A 13,509-nucleotide genomic window follows, 5' to 3' on the forward strand; every position below is an offset into this window, starting at 1 on the left:
AGTGTAATTTTTAATAATTGTCCTGAAAATTTGGATCATTGCACAAAAGCAAATTGTGCTAATTTCGCACATCCCTACATATAAGCAGCGTGTTTTTTCTCAATTAGAAATGTATATTGGTTACTAATATCTTAAGAAAGAATCTTCAATGGGGAAGATTGCGCATTGTCGTGGATGGTCACTGGAGAGTTAGTAGGTAGGTCGTATTTGGTCAAAGGCGCTAGTGTGTGCTTAAGAGGGTCATAACTGGCTGTGTCAAGGTATACCTTGGGTTACTGTGTAGGTCTAGTTAGTGTGTCCACGGAGAATGAATCATGCATCGTGTGGTGTTATCAGAGCTGAAGTCCCAAAACAAAGTAATGGGAGGGCTCATTAGCACATGCAGACACGTCACGCCCCTATAATATCACTTATCTAAAAGGGAACGGGCTGATTGGAATACTATTCTATCTGCATATAGCTCTGTTGCTATATGTTTACAATGTATGTACTCATCATCAAGATCTTTATTTCGCATTTAGATTAATGCATAAAAAGTTCATAACAAGAAACATAGCTAAAATACAATCGATAAAAACATTCTTACATCCAAATAATTAATTCTTCAATATCTCATTGATCTGATAAGAATACACAAGAACTAAAAAGTATTAAAAGGTATGAGAACAGGTGTTTGACGAACAAGGTTATACTAGATTTCTCATTAAATTGATACATAGGTTAAAAAACATCCAAAGAGAACATTCGTACTTAAAAGACTTTTGGTAAATGTAAATCAGCTGTTAGTAAACAGAGTTAAACTAGTCTCGATATGCTTAAAAAGAGCCATACACTGCAATAGGAATACCAAAGCTGGATTGGAGGAAGCTATAAAAAGTATGAACGTTTACAGACTCATTGCATAGATGGTCTTAGGTCCTGGACCTTATGTCAAAATATTAATCTTTCTGATCCTTAAAACAGATAAGAAATAGGAAGCAATCATATAGCATACATAGGGCATTTCCAATCCTCATAGTACTTCTAATGCCTGGTTATGCATGCCTAAACTGAGTTTTTTCAATAGTGGGATAATAAATGTACCCCTCTCTACCATAGAAAAATGAGCAAAAAAAGAGCAAGTGCTAAATAGATTGCTCAGAGATACCGTCACAAGTACAAAGAGACAAATGGTTGACAGAATAAGATTGAGTGGGATACCCAGCCAGTAACGGAATGTAATTGAGTCTGAATCTCACCAAAACAAAACAATGTCTTATGCTGGTGAAAAATGACAGATAAGATGGATGCCCAGTTGCTACAGAGGGTGAGGCTCAATAGGCAATAACTGAGATTTTAGTTTGATTTTTTTGACATCTATCTTGAGTGCGTTTGGCAATAAAAATTTCCTATAAAGGGTGTTTTGGGGAACGATGTACAATGAGACGGTCTATCATAAAAAAAACCCTAAGTCCATGTTACTAAAGGATTGTTTCACATATGCTAACCAGGCAATTGATGTAGCTCGGTCCAAGGATGAAATATCCTTTAACACTATTTGATTTAGGAGGACTGTTTCCCTTTTTCCAGCTCGACAGCCACGCCATCCGCAGAGCCAGTTTTATGATGTCAGAAATAAATTAAAAACCTAGTTCCCTGTGGGCTCGAACGTTTGGACAAGAACTAGGTATAGCCAGCAGCCTTTTTAAAATTGTATCCTCTGTGGCTTGGAGGGAGTCTACCTACACTACGTCCCAGAATGCAGCACCATCGGTAGCTATAACAACGTTTTTTTGCAGAGTAAATATCTAACATTTCTTTAATTGGTTTATCCCCCAAATTTAAGGCGAACTTCCAGAGGCCCGCTTTACTTCTAGACATCTGGTTCACTCTATTTCTGACCATTGCAGACCAATTTAATTTGTCATAAAAAAGGATGCCCAAATACAAGAAATTCTATACTCTCTCTAAACGTCTACCATCTGTGTGAAGTCGCATTCATTTTTTCTTTTTTTCCATACCCAGAGCCATCACATAGGACTTGGTTTTATTTACAAATAAGCCAAGCTCAGCCATAAAAGCAGAATAAGACTCGATACACTGCTGTAAAGCTGTTGGGGTCCTTGTCAGAAAAACTGCGTCATCCGCATAAAGCATGACGGGCAAGAATATTAAGCCTGCCACTGGGACGTCCTTGCAATTTTCACTTAGGACCCCAGATAACTTACTCTTATACAGAAAGAAGAGAAACAGGGCAAGAACGCAACCCTCTCTCACCCCCTTTTCGATCTTGAGAAGTTTTGAGCATTCTCCGTTGTTTCCATATCGGATCACGCCCTCTGCCTGACTACTGAGGGTTATGGAGGGGTCCACGCCCATTGAATCCAATATGTCTCGCAGTTTACTGTGGGACACGCAGTTAAATGCGGTGAACAGGTCCAAAAACTCCATGTTTACTTGACCTTTCTTTGCAGTGACATATTTAGTGGTGATTAGGGCAAGGTTGAGGCATTGATCTGTCGTACTCCTTCCCTTCCTAAAACCATATTGGGCTTCCACAAGTATGTTGCTTACTTTAGCCGATTCCTCCAGCCTATTTAATAACAGTCTGCCCATCAATTCGGCAGTGCTGTCAAGAAGGGAGATTGGGCGCTAATTAGCAGCGTCTGCTCCATTCCCCTTCTTGAAAATTGGAATTATCACAGACTGTCTCCAGGACGGGAGAGGGCCAGTTTTAGGTATGGCATTAAAAGCTATGGTCAAGACTGGGGCCCAAAGGTCTTTATTGATAAGAAAAACATCCAGTGGGACCCCGTCTGGGCCTGTGGCCTTCAGTGCTGGGGATTGGGATAGTACTAGAATTACCTAATTCAGCCCAATTTCCACTGCCGGTGGAGCGTTCGGATGAGATTCAAGAGGGCTCCGTAATGTCATCTGTCTGCTTTCTGAATATATTCTGAAAATGAGACAGCCAAGTGTCCTCATCTCTGTGGAGTTCTAGAGAGGGCCCACTTCTTCCTTGAAGGAACGGGAAATTGACCCCTTGCCAGAATGCCTTACTGTCTTTAGATAGAGAGGCTGATCTCAAACTCTCCCAGGCTTCCACAGAGAGCGCCCTTTTTCTCTCCTTCCTTGCAGATTTATAGGTAGACCTAAGATTTCTAATAAGATTTTGATCCCTTGGAGACAGTTTGGTTTCCGTAGAGCCGCTGATGCTTGAGAACAATTTTCTTCACACCGCTTGGTTGGCGGAGAGTTTTTCCTGGAGGATTGACGAGTTAGTGAGTTTCTTATAACATTTAAAATCCTCTATTTAAGATAGCCGTAAACATATCTCCAGATAAGACAAAGACAACATTTTTGGAAATATTACACTGGGCTCTAAATTCTTCAATTTTAGAGCATAACCATTTTTCCTTGATAGGGATGGTTTGGGTACAATTTTAATTCCCACTTTCTCATAGAGGGACCAGTTAAAAGAAAAATATAAGGCATTGTCGCTATATTCGGTCATCACAACCTCAAAATTCTTGGGGGTCCTCCTCAACGACAAAGGAAACAGTATAAAATCAATGCACAAGCTGGAACCTGACCGATAAAAAGTTTGGGTCATTTGACCCGTACTAGATTGACAATTTTCAGATCCCAGGCGGCTGATCTGCTGGAATTAATGATGTGTCCTGTACAGGCAAAGATATAGGGCCAAGCTGACAATCCCCGCCTCCCATAGCCAAAAAATGATCCAACAGGGTGATTGTTATCTCCTCTGTGGTGGCTTGGTTTGTCTGTTTCCTGCCCATTATGCTTGAAGATTAAGTCAAAGAATGCATTAGAGGGGGAACCCAGCCCAGACTCCTTCGGGCTCATATCTAAACCAAACGCAATCCTTCCATCAGTTTTGGTCTGTGAAAGGAAAGCAGTGGATGTTTGAGACAGTGAGCGAATCTGCATTTAAATTATAATCCACGAATTTACAAACATGTAAAAATGTATATACTTGGTGCACAACTAAATATGCACTTGATTATTTTAGATATTGATTAAGAAGGTGTGCACTGTTAACGTTGTCTTCTGTATTTGGAGAAAAAAAAAGTTGGACGCTTAAAACAATTATTTGTGATACATTAATTTATTTGTGACATATTAAAAATGGTGATATGTTGCACGACGTCTGTGATCTGACAACTCCTCCGGACAGCATTTATGCTTCACAAAACAGCAAATAAATACAGCCAGACTGAAAAGTGGAAAGAATATTTAAAATCAGTTTTCATTCTTCTCATGTCTGAATTCCAAATGCCATAGTGTAATTGAGGTTAGAAATGGCTGAAAGTGCCGACTTTTCAAAATACGTTTGCTGAACTTCACGATCACGTTTTAAACTGGTTTACCAGAGTAAATAATGTGTGCTGGTTTTATATTCTTGAAATAGTTACCCCTTTGGTGTTAAGGTGTTCGATCATGTATTATACTCCATCAAACCCATACAAGGGTTAACGTTATGCATTTACCAGATCTAGAGGTAACCTCCTGCGAGCCAATATTACAAAGGAGCTGCCAGTGGGATGGAGGCTGGACAACACATCGAGTTCACATTGCAAGTGTATTTGATGCAGTACTCTGAAAGTGAGAGAAAATACTCTGGTGGGGCACAACATGAGCCCACAAACACCTCTCACTTTCCTTTTGGCCTTGGACTAAAGGGACGGAAACAACCACCACCCCCTTTCCCCACCACACACACCTGCCACCCACCTCCTTAAAGTGCATATACTGGAAAAAGGAATAGAAAAGGACAAATCTCACAGTGACAAAAACCTGAATAATGGCGTGAAGAGATAATAGAAAAAGGCAGTGGCGGCTGGTGACATTTTAACCCCAGAACCTGGTGGGAGGCAGTCAAGTCACCCCATCCTGGATTCACCTGGGTGTCTAGTTTTCAAAAATGTATAGGTTTGCTAGGCTTCCCTAGGTGCCGGCGGAGCTAGGGTTCAAAAACTACAGCTAGGGTCATTTTTCACTGCGTGTCCAAGTTGCGTTTTGCGCTGTTTCCTGACGCGGGCACTAGGCCGACCCATACAAGTGAGGTACCCTTTTTCCCGTAAGACTTTGGGAAACGCGGGGTGGGTGGAAATTTGTGGATCCACGCAGATCCCAGAACTTTCCACCACCTAAATGTGGGGAAAATGTGTTTTTTTTGACAATTTTTTAGGTTTGCAAGGGATTCTGGGTAACAGAACCTGGTGGGAGGCAGTCAAGTCACCCCATCCTGGATTCCCCTGAGTGTCTACTTTTAAAAAATGTATAGGTTTGCTAGGTTTCCCTTGGTGCCGGCAGAGCTATTGTTCCAAAACTACACCTAGGCGCTTTGCCAAAAAAGGGTCATTTTTCACTGCGAAATTGAGGTGTGTCCACGTTGCCTTTTGTGCCGTTTCCTTTTCACGGGCACTAGGTCGACCCACACAAGTGAGGTACCGTTTTTCTCGGAGGACTTTGGGGAACACGGGGTGGGTGGAAATTTGTGGATCCACGCAGATTCCAGAACTTTCCACCACAGAAATGTGTGGAAAATGTGTTTTTTTAAATAATGTTTTAGCTTTGCAAGGAATTCTGAGTAACAGAACCTGGTGGGAGGCAGTTAAGTCACCCATCCTGGATTTCCCTGGGTGTCTAGTTTTAAAAAATGTATAGGTTTGCTAAGTTTCCCTAGGTGCCGGCAGAGCTATGGTTCAAAAACTAGACCTAGGCACTTTGCCAAAAAAGGGACCTTTTTCACTGCGAAATAGAGGTGTGTCCACGTTGCGTTTTGAGCCGTTTCCTGTTGCGGGCACTAGGCCGACCCACACAACTGAGGTACCATTTTTCTTGAAAGACTTTGGTGAACGCGGGGTGGGTGGAAATTTGTGGATCCATGCAGATTCCAGAACTTTCCACCACAGAAATGTGGGGAAAATGTGGTTTTTTTTACAATTTGTTAGGTTTGCAAGGAATTCTGGGTAACATAACCTGGTGGGAGGCAGTCAAGTCACCCCATCCTGGATTCCCCTGGGTGTCTACTTTTAAAAAATGTATAGGTTTTCTAGGTTTCCCTAGGTGCCGGCAGAGCTATGGTTAAAAAACTACAGCTAGGCGCTTTGCCAAAAAAGGGTCATTTTTCACTGCGAAATTGAGGTGTCCACGTTGCCTTTTGTGCCGTTTCCTGTCGCGGGCACTAGGCCGACCCACACAAGTGAGGTACCGTTTTCTCGGAAGACTTTGGGGAACGCGGGGTGGGTGGAAATTTGTGGATCCATGCAGATTCCAGAACTTTCCACCACAGAAATGTGGGGAAAATGTGTTTTTTTTAATAATGTTTTAGGTTTGCAAGGAATTCTGGGTAACAGAACCTGGTGGGAGGCAGTTAAGTCACCCATCCTGGATTCCCCTGGGTGTCTACTTTTAAAAAATGTATAGGTTTGCTAGATTTCCCTTGGTGCCGGCAGAGCTATTGTTCAAAAACTACACCTAGGCGCTTTGCCAAGAAAGGGTCATTTTTCACTGCGAAATTGAGGTGTGTCCACGTTGCCTTTTGTGCCGTTTCCTTTTCACGGGCACTAGGTCGACCCACACAAGTGAGGTACCGTTTTTCTCGGAGGACTTTGGGGAACACGGGGTGGGTGGAAATTTGTGGATCCACGCAGATTCCAGAACTTTCCACCACAGAAATGTGTGGAAAATGTGTTTTTTTTAATAATGTTTTAGCTTTGCAAGGAATTCTGAGTAACAGAACCTGGTGGGAGGCAGTTAAGTCACCCATCCTGGATTTCCCTGGGTGTCTAGTTTTAAAAAATGTATAGGTTTGCTAAGTTTCCCTAGGTGCCGGCAGAGCTATGGTTCAAAAACTAGACCTAGGCACTTTGCCAAAAAAGGGACCTTTTTCACTGCGAAATAGAGGTGTGTCCACGTTGCGTTTTGAGCCGTTTCCTGTTGCGGGCACTAGGCCGACCCACACAACTGAGGTACCATTTTTCTTGAAAGACTTTGGTGAACGCGGGGTGGGTGGAAATTTGTGGATCCATGCAGATTCCAGAACTTTCCACCACAGAAATGTGGGGAAAATGTGTTTTTTTTACAATTTGTTAGGTTTGCAAGGGATTCTGGGTAACAGAACCTGGTGGGAGGCAGTCAAGTCACCCCATCCTGGATTCCCCTGGGTGTCTACTTTTAAAAAATGTATAGGTTTTCTAGGTTTCCCTAGGTGCCGGCAGAGCTATGGTTAAAAAACTACAGCTAGGCGCTTTGCCAAAAAAGGTTCATTTTTCACTGCGAAATTGAGGTGTCCACGTTGCCTTTTGTGCCGTTTCCTGATGCGGGCACTAGGCCGACCCACACAAGTGAGGTACCATTTTTCTTGAAAGACTTTGGGGAATGTGGGGTGGGTGGAAATTTGTGGATCCACGCAGATCCCAGAACTTTCCACCACCTAAATGTGGGGAAAATGTGTTTTTTTTGACAATTTTTTAGGTTTGCAAGGGATTCTGGGTAACAGAACCTGGTGGGAGGCAGTCAAGTCACCCCATCCTGGATTCCCCTGAATGTCTACTTTTAAAAAATGTATAGGTTTGCTAGGTTTCCCTTGGTGCCGGCAGAGCTATTGTTCCAAAACTACACCTAGGCGCTTTGCCAAAAAAGGGTCATTTTTCACTGCGAAATTGAGGTGTGTCCACGTTGCCTTTTGTGACGTTTCCTTTTCACGGGCACTAGGTCGACCCACACAAGTGAGGTACCGTTTTTCTCGGAGGACTTTGGGGAACACGGGGTGGGTGGAAATTTGTGGATCCACGCAGATTCCAGAACTTTCCACCACAGAAATGTGTGGAAAATGTGTTTTTTTTAATAATGTTTTAGCTTTGCAAGGAATTCTGGGTAACAGAACCTGGTAGGAGGCAGTTAAGTCACCCATCCTGGATTTCCCTGGGTGTCTAGTTTTAAAAAATGTATAGGTTTGCTAAGTTTCCCTAGGTGCCGGCAGAGCTATGGTTCAAAAACTAGACCTAGGCACTTTGCCAAAAAAGGGACCTTTTTCACTGCGAAATAGAGGTGTGTCCACATTGCGTTTTGAGCCGTTTCCTGTTGCGGGCACTAGGCCGACCAACACAACTGAGGTACCATTTTTCTTGAAAGACTTTGGTGAACGCGGGGTGGGTGGAAATTTGTGGATCCATGCAGATTCCAGAACTTTCCACCACAGAAATGTGGGGAAAATGTGGTTTTTTTACAATTTGTTAGGTTTGCAAGGAATTCTGGGTAACATAACCTGGTGGGAGGCAGTCAAGTCACCCCATCCTGGATTCCCCTGGGTGTCTACTTTTAAAAAATGTATAGGTTTTCTAGGTTTCCCTAGGTGCCGGCAGAGCTATGGTTAAAAAACTACAGCTAGGCGCTTTGCCAAAAAAGGGTCATTTTTCACTGCGAAATTGAGGTGTCCACGTTGCCTTTTGTGCCGTTTCCTGTCGCGGGCACTAGGCCGACCCACACAAGTGAGGTACCGTTTTCTCGGAAGACTTTGGGGAACGCGGGGTGGGTGGAAATTTGTGGATCCATGCAGATTCCAGAACTTTCCACCACAGAAATGTGGGGAAAATGTGTTTTTTTTAATAATGTTTTAGGTTTGCAAGGAATTCTGGGTAACAGAACCTGGTGGGAGGCAGTTAAGTCACCCATCCTGGATTCCCCTGGGTGTCTACTTTTAAAAAATGTATAGGTTTGCTAGATTTCCCTTGGTGCCGGCAGAGCTATTGTTCCAAAACTACACCTAGGCGCTTTGGCAAAAAAGGGTCATTTTTCACTGCGAAATTGAGGTGTGTCCACGTTGCCTTTTGTGCCGTTTCCTTTTCACGGGCACTAGGTCGACCCACACAAGTGAGGTACCGTTTTTCTCGGAGGACTTTGGGGAACACGGGGTGGGTGGAAATTTGTGGATCCACGCAGATTCCAGAACTTTCCACCACAGAAATGTGTGGAAAATGTGTTTTTTTTAATAATGTTTTAGCTTTGCAAGGAATTCTGGGTAACAGAACCTGGTGGGAGGCAGTTAAGTCACCCATCCTGGATTTCCCTGGGTGTCTAGTTTTAAAAAATGTATAGGTTTGCTAAGTTTCCCTAGGTGCCGGCAGAGCTATGGTTCAAAAACTAGACCTAGGCACTTTGCCAAAAAAGGGACCTTTTTCACTGCGAAATAGAGGTGTGTCCACGTTGCGTTTTGAGCCGTTTCCTGTTGCGGGCACTAGGCCGACCCACACAACTGAGGTACCATTTTTCTTGAAAGACTTTGGTGAACGCGGGGTGGGTGGAAATTTGTGGATCCATGCAGATTCCAGAACTTTCCACCACAGAAATGTGGGGAAAATGTGTTTTTTTTACAATTTGTTAGGTTTGCAAGGGATTCTGGGTAACAGAACCTGGTGGGAGGCAGTCAAGTCACCCCATCCTGGATTCCCCTGGGTGTCTACTTTTATAAAATGTGTAGGTTTTCTAGGTTTCCCTAGGTGCCGGCAGAGCTATGGTTAAAAAACTACAGCTAGGCGCTTTGCCAAAAAAGGTTCATTTTTCACTGCGAAATTGAGGTGTCCACGTTGCCTTTTGTGCCGTTTCCTGTCGCGGGCACTAGGCCGACCCACACAAGTGAGGTACCGTTTTCTCGGAAGACTTTGGGGAACGCGGGGTGGGTGGAAATTTGTGGATCCATGCAGATTCCAGAACTTTCCACCACGGAAATGTGGGGAAAATGTGTTTTTTGCACAATTTCTTAGGTTTGCAAGGGATTCTGGGTAACAGAACCTGGTGGGAGGCAGTCAAGTCACCCCATCCTAGATTCCCCTGGGTGTCTAGGTTACAAAAATGTATAGGTTTGCTAGGCTTCCCTAGGTGCCGGCAGAGCTATCACTTTGCCAAAAAAGGGTCATTTTTCACTGCGAAACTGAGGTGTGTCCACATTGCGTTTTGCGCCGTTTCCTGTCGCGGGCACTATGCTGACCTACACAAGTGAGGTACCATTTTTCTCAGAGGACTTTGGAGAACACGGGGTTGGTGGAAATTTGTAGATCCACGCAGATTCCAGAACTTTCCACCACAGAAATGTGGGGAATATTTGGTTTGTTTGATGTTTTAGGTTTGCAAGGAATTCTGGGTAACAGAACCTGGTGGGAGGCAGTCAAGTCACCCCATCCTGGATTTCCCTGGGTGTCTAGTTTTCAAAAATGTATAGGTTTGCTAAGTTTCCCTAGGTGCCGGCAGAGCTATGGTTCAAAAACTACACCTAGGCACTTTGTCAAAAAAGGGTAATTTTTCACTCCGAAATAGAGGTGTGTCCACGTTGCGTTTTGAGTCGTTTCCTGTCGCGGGCACTAGGCCGACCCACACAAGTGAGGTACCGTTTTTCTTGAAAGACTTTGGGGAACGCGGGGTGGGTGGAAATTTGTGGATCCACACAGATTCCAGAACTTTCCACCACAGAAATGTGGGGAAAATGTGTTTTTATTTGACAATTGTTTAAGGTTTGGAAGGGTATTCTGGGTAACAGAACTTGGTGGGAGGCAGTCAAATCACCCCATCCTGCATTCCCCTGGGTGCCTAGTTTTCAAAAATGGATAGGTTTGCTAAATTACCCTAGGTGCCGGCAGAGCTAGGGATCAAAAACTACAGCTAGGCACTTTGCAAAAAAAGGGTAATTTTTCATTGTGAAAATGTGGTGTGTTCAAGTTGGGTTTTGAGCCATTTCCTGTCGTGGGCACTATGCCTATCCACACAAGTGAGGTACCATTTTTATCGGGAGACTTAGGGTAATTCAGATTTGTAAAGCAACTGTTATTACCTATTGACTCTCGATGCATTTCTGCCTTCCAAATGAAAGACATTGTGTAAAAAAGTAGTCATTTTGAAAAATGACTGATAATTCTCAAGCTAGTATGAGTATTCCCAAATTCGAAAATGTGCAAATATCCACTGTTTCTAAGCTCTATAATTTGTTCCCATTTCAGAAATACATAGGTGTCTTTCATACCGATTTTTCCATGTATACATTTTCCCACAATAATTGCTATATACCCGGTACATAATAAAAAGCCATTGCAAATTGCTGCTCATTTTTTGACTCTGGGTTCGTCGGGTTCTTGGTGAACCTACAAGTCCTATATATCCCCACAACCAGAAAGGTCCAGCGGATGTAAAGGTATATTGCTTTCAAAGAGCTGTCATAATTAGAAGAAGTTACAGGGGAAAACTTTGACACAAAAGGCTGTTTTTTTCAACTAATTTTCAATATTTCCTATATTTAACTGTTAGTTTCCATGAAGAAACCTTGAAGGATCTACACAAATGACCCCTTGCTGAATTCTGAATTTTGTCTACGTTTCTAAAATGTATAGCTTTCCAAGATCCATTATTGCATTCATACCCATTTCTACCATTACCTGGAAGGAGGTTGAAAGCACAAAAAATAGCAGAAATAGGCTATGTCCCAGAAAAATGCCAAAACTGTGTAAAAGATGTTGGTTTTCAGACAAAAGTCTGTCATTCCCTAAAAGCTGGGAAAATGGTGATTTCAGCCCCACAAACCCTTTTTTGATACCATTTGCAGGGAAAAACCCAGACAAGGATGCAAATTTGGCGTGGATACCTTATGTGGTCAAAAAGTTACAGGGGCCTAAGCGCTCACTACCCCAAATAGCCCAAAAAAGGCTTAGCACAGGGGGGGAAAAGGCCTAGCAGCGAAGGGGTTAAAGTGGTGTGGCAGAAAAGTTTGGGATGAGCGCCCTGTAACGGGCGAGCCCAGGAAAGGGGGTGTCTCCCCCGGGAAAACTTTGGGCAAAATAGAGTGGGCAATGGTTAATTTTCAATCAAATTTGTCACCAGGCAGGCCCTGTGTTTTTGTTAGTTTATGTCCTGGCAAATGGCTTTAGTTTTACTGCTTGCATTTGTCTGCGCCTGAGGTCAGCAAACCAGGGAGTTTATTATGTAGGCTGCATGCAAGCCTTTTGTCATGCCATAAAGACAGCGGACAGGGCTCAGGCCAGGGCTCAGGAGGAGTCAGATGGAATGACTCGGCAGCTCAAGTCCACTGTGAAAAACTATGAAACAGCTTGCAGTGGCCCCTCTCGCTTGCATGTAAATCATATTTTCACAATAATAGTACTAAGCCAGCTCTCTAGAGGTCAGAGTGCTGTGCAAACGAGTCTAAAAGAGTGGGAACTTCAGCCAATAAGTAACCCTCATCCCGCATAACAATAGGTTTCGCTATCACAGGCACAGCAAGTTTATGAAGGAACACACAAGAAAAATTCCAATGCGCACAGTGACAAACTATGAGAAATGTCTGTTTCTATCAGTGTTAAATAGCGCTAATTCGCACTGAATGCCTTGAAGCCCCAGTTACCTTACAAACAGGGAAGGTCACATTTTTGTTTGTTAGGCTCCAGGATTAAATGATTTGCGCAGAAATTGTGAAACGTCGAGAGTGAGACTCAAACCAGGTACCCCACCCTTTTCAGAAGTCGGGAGCTCTGGCCCTTAGACTCCATTCTTTCCACACTGGCATGGAAGAGTCCAGGATGTGTGTTATGTCCCTCTTAAGGAGACAAGGCTGTGTGCTGTGTCGCCTTAGGAGGGACACAGCATACAGCCTTGTCTCCTTAAGACCTCTTTGGGGGGTCACAGCCTCGGCCTGTCGGAGAAGCGCACAGCTCAGTGCGCTCTAGCACTCGCCCCGCACTGCCATGAGACTTGCCTTTCACTTCCATGGCTATGGCCGAGTATTCGCAATATTATTAAAAACAGACAACGCAGCAACCCTGAATCTCAACATCAGGCTAAAAACAGTGTATTCAAAACCAAGTTTGACCACATGAATGTGTTAGATTCAACATTTCATAACACACCTGATGCAAGGTTGGAGCCAATTAAGATGCAAACACGGACAACATGTACTCCAGTCACAGCCGACATGACTCGGGGGTACGCGCGGGGAGGGAGGGGGGTAATTTAATGAATAAAATAAAAAAAATAAACTTACCAGGCATCTCCTCCCGTCCCGCGTCGCATCACATCTCCTCTCCATACAACTTCTCCCCGCTCTTTTCTTTTGCGCTCTTGGTCGAACTTTGATGCCTCTTTTGGTTGTGGCATGCCATTCAACAGGAAATACTTTGACTGCCAAATCAGAAGACTGTATGCGACTAGGGGCGGCTGACCCTTGTTTACTTGGCTGTACCCTGGCATTTGACAGGGCATGGGGCGTTTTGTGTGAAAAACATGTCACCGCCCGAGCAGGATCCTATCTTCAGATGGCTGCACTACACTAGGCATGCGCAGCATACCTAATGGATGTAAATGTGAATCAGGAGCTCAAATGAAGTGCGCTCCTCTCTCACATGCGCAGTCCATCTTCTGGACTCCTGCTCTCGCCTGCATGCGCTGTGCATTGACATGCGCACTTTCACCCGTGAAGCACAGGCCGGAAATGTAAACTGACGATTTGTGAAAGCTGTCAATTCG

The sequence above is a fragment of the Triturus cristatus genome, chromosome 3_2 (genome assembly GCF_964204655.1).
Source record: "Triturus cristatus chromosome 3_2, aTriCri1.1, whole genome shotgun sequence".
NCBI lineage: Eukaryota > Metazoa > Chordata > Amphibia > Caudata > Salamandridae > Triturus > Triturus cristatus.